Source organism: Symphalangus syndactylus, chromosome 11 (assembly GCF_028878055.3).
Source record: "Symphalangus syndactylus isolate Jambi chromosome 11, NHGRI_mSymSyn1-v2.1_pri, whole genome shotgun sequence".
Lineage (NCBI taxonomy): Eukaryota > Metazoa > Chordata > Mammalia > Primates > Hylobatidae > Symphalangus > Symphalangus syndactylus.
In genome coordinates, this window is record NC_072433.2 from 44,980,755 (window position 1) to 44,985,000 (window position 4,246).

At 37.5% G+C, this 4,246-nt stretch overlaps 1 long non-coding RNA gene across 1 annotated transcript in view; it reads right to left on the reverse strand.

The window, feature by feature from the left end:
* Positions 1–685: 685 nt before the first annotated feature.
* Positions 686–4,246, reverse strand: part of LOC129493038 (uncharacterized) — a 33,190-nt gene continuing 29,629 nt past the window's right edge. The window contains exons 3-4 of the long non-coding RNA XR_008661016.1: positions 1,270–1,358; positions 686–798 (exon numbers count right to left, since the gene is read on the reverse strand). This is a non-coding gene — a long non-coding RNA (uncharacterized lncRNA). The remainder of the gene's footprint in view (positions 799–1,269; positions 1,359–4,246) is intronic.

Consider the following 4,246-nt stretch of genomic DNA (forward strand, 5'->3'; position numbering starts at 1 on the left):
TGGCCTGCCTTAATCTAGTCACCATACTCCTACTAATGCCGCCTATGGCTGTGTATCAGACTTTCTATCAGACTTGTCACACAGTTGGCTCATATGGATCCTATGTCAACTAAATCCTCCAGGTCTTTCTCATGTAAATGGCTTTGATTTGGAAGATGGAAAGTCTCATCGTTCCTGCACATGTAAAATTGATTATTTTGAAATGAACGTATGATTCTGTATTTCTGTTTGTTTCAATATGCTGATTTGGACATATATTTCCAAACCTTGATAAACCTTTATAAATCTTGACTCTGTCACCCCATGCTTGAATTGGAAAGCTCTGCCTTATAGCTCTGTATCATCTGTAGATTTGTTAAGAAAATATTTACTGTCTTTGATGAAAAGTGTTGGGTTGACAGTATTGATCCATGGAGAATCTATCATATCAGAGTAAAGGAAAGTATGAAGACTAATAGAAATAAAATCAGTTAAGTTAGTAAATGGAGGGAAAACAGTACAGACCACCAAAATCTTGGGGTTAAAACTAAACATAAGAAAGTGGGAAATGTCTAATGTTTATATTCTGACACCCATAATAAGGGAACTCAAGATCCCAAGATCAAAGTTGGATTTGACCAAGAAAGTTCAGATTATATAACTCTAAGCCATTCTTACATTACTCACAGTTTCCCTCAAACAAGGTCCCCAGTTTATGATAATGATGCAACAATGAGACAAACTACATATAAATGAAGAAACCTCACAGTCTAGTTCACTTTGTCTTGGTGAAGTCAACTTCTGGTCATCAGGAGAAACCTTTAGGTTATGCACAAAAGAGTTTAAATGAGCTTGCATCCTGCAGAGCCTCCAGATCTGTTGTTTTCCCCATTAATTGAGTCGCAACATGCACCAATAAATCAAGAAGATGCACATCAGTATCTTCTTCCCTTCAGCATAGTTTCCTGGAGGGACCTTGGACCAGGAAATGGAGAGGTTCTTTCTCCTATATAGGTATTTACATACGTTACATTGCTCTCCTGGTCCTCAATATTGGTCAGGAGCATAGAGACCCCCTCAGAGTGGAAAGCACAGGTAAAACCCAGTGTAATTGTCTCCGGAGGCTGCTGGGACAAATTATCACAAACATGGTGGCCTGAGTCCAGCCAACGCTCATTCTGTCACAACTCTGGAGACCAGAAGTCCAAAATCTGTTTTCCTGAGCCAAAATCAAGGTGTTGGCCAGCCCACATCTCCCCTAGAGTCTCTAGGGAATAATTTATTTCTCACCTCTTCCAGCTTCTGGCAGCTGCTGGCATTCCTTGACTTGTGGCCACATTGTTCCAATCTCTGCCTCCAGAGTTGCATCGTCTTCTCTTCTGTGTGTGTCATATAAGGAAACTTGTAATTAGGTTTAGGGTCCACCTAGATAACCCAGTATATCCCCATGTGAAGACCCTTAATCACATTTTCAAAGACTCTTTTCCTTTTAAGATAACATGCACAGGTTCCAGGCATTGGATTCTGATACTTTTGGTTGGCTGTTTTTCAGCCTGCTATATCCAGTGTCAAAAAAAAAAAAAGTTGACCATGAAAAAATTATCATTGGAACCCCACATAAGCTAGGATCCACCATCCTGGGATAATCATTCCTTAGTCAGCATCCTGGGAAAGCTCACACATCCAGCTTTCAAGAACTGATTGGAAAGTCACCCCATGGATGTACAAAATTTATAAAATCAGTCCAGGAATGTATAAAATGTCATTACTAGTTCCCAAAAGAGAAATGATCCAGGGCTTACATATGGAAAAAAAGAAACCATTTAAATATCCCAAGTGATGTTATTTTTATGTCGCCCCTCTCTGTAGGTACTTGATAAGTTCCAGGTTCCATCAACATACAAACAGGTAGGCATGAGTGCTTCTGGGGGGATTCCTTGAAAGCCAACTCTGAGGTGGAGTTTGATATGGAGCGTGGTGGGATCAACACCAGTGGAAGGGGTGATTGGAAAGCAGCAGTGGGCAGAGGAAAAAGTCTAGCTGCAGTGTAAGCCAAACATCAGCTTTGACTAAGCCCACAGCTGGAATGACCCTTCAGATTTGTCCTGAGTTAGGCCGAGATGATCATATCTTTATATTTCCACATCAAATTAGTCATTGGATGTGGGCCACCTAGGGAGAGGGATGACCTTAGGCAAAGCAGCTCTCTGCTGCCGAGATAATCCCTGAAGGGGCTGAAGGCTGGAGGCCATCTGCTGATTGCATTCCCAGAGCTGGACAAGTCCTTCCTTGAAGGGGAATCTGTCATGCATAACAGTTTCTGTTGTTTCAGGAGAAGGCATTCTCCATCCTCAGTAAACACTGACGCACCATAATGGAGAGCTCTCAAGATGCACAAACCTTCTAGAGTAGAATGTGGATGGCTACAAATTGTCATCTATAGTTTTTTTGTTTTATTGAGAGTTTTGTTTGTTTTTCTTCATTTAAGAGTTTTTCAAGAAACAACATCAAAATGCAGTTTCCTTCAAAAAATATTCATTACCGGGGTAAGACAAGAATGTCCACTCTTACCACTTCTCTTCAGCAATACCCTGGGCAGGACAATTCAGTAAGAAAATGGAATAAAAGGCATTCAACTGGAAAGGAATAAGTAAACCTATCTCTATCTTGAGATGACATGATCTTGCATATACAAAAATCCCAAGGAATCACCTAAAAATCTTTTAGAATTAATAATGAGTTCAAGTTTGCAGGATACAAGATCAATATAAAAAAGTCAATTGTATTTCTCTGCACTTGAATGAACAATCTGAACATAAAATTAAGCAATAATTTCATTTACAATAGTATTAAAAAATACAATACTTTGGAATAAATGTAATAAAAGAAGCCCAAAACTACAAAACATTGCAGAAAGAAATTGAACGAGACCTAAATAATTATGCTTATGGATCAAAAGACTTAATATTGTTAGTATGCCAATATTACCCAAGGGGATCTGCAAAATGAATCAACGCACTCTCTATTAAAATCCCAAGGACGTTTTTTTGAGACATGGATAAGCTAATCCTCAAATTAGTTTGGAATTATAAGGGACCCCAAATCACCATAACAATCTTGGAAAAAAAGAACAAAGTTGAAGAACACACACTTTTCGATGTTAAAATTTACTATAAAGCTATAGTGATCAAAATAATGTGATTCTGACATAAGGATAGACATATAGACTAATGGAATTGAGACTCCAGAAATAAACCCACACATCTATGGACAATTGATTTTGACAAGGGTGCCAAAACAATTCAATGAACAAAGAGTAAGATCTTCAAGAAAGTGTGCTGGGACAAGTGGATATTCATATGCAAAAGAATGAGACCAATCCCCTACATCACACCATATGCAAAAACAAACCCCAAGTAGATCAAGGAAATAAATATAAAAGCTAAAATTATAAAACTCTTAGAATAAAGCATAAACATAAATCTTAATGACTTTAGATGAGGCAATGGTTTTTTAGCTGTAACAACAAAAGCATGAGCAACAACAAAAAAATAGATAAATTGGACTTCTTTAAAATTAAAAGCTTTTGTCCTTTAGGAGAATAATCAAGAAAATGGAGGACAAATCACAAAAAGAAGACATTTGCAAATCATATATCTGATAAAGGACTTGTATCTAGAATATATCAAGAGCTATTACAACTTAAGAAAAAAAAGACAACCCTATTAAAAATGGGCCAAGAATCTGAATAAACATTTTCTCCAAAGAAAAGATGCAAATTGCCAATAAGCACATGAAAATATGCCCAACATTAACTATAAGGGAAAAGCAAATCAAAACTGCAAGGGGGTACCACTTCATACCAACTAGAATGGCTGTAATCGAAAAGACAGAAATAACAAGTCTTAGTGAGGATGTAAAGAAATCGAAATGCTCATACACCACTGGTAGAGATATGAAATGGTGCAACCATTTTGGAGAACAGTTAGTTCCTCAAAAGCATAAGCATACAGTTACCATCTGGCCCAGCAATTCCACTCCTGCTCAAGAGCGATGAACGCATATGGTCACACAGACATTTGTACATGAACGTTCACAGCAGCATTATTTTTAACAGCCAAAAAGTAGAAACAACTCAAATGCCCCTCAAGTGGTAAATGAAAAAAAATAAAATGTACCCTTATCCATACAATGAGAAACTATTTGGTGATAAAAAAAATAAAATATTGGTACTTGCTACAGCATAGATGAACCTCAAAAACATGCT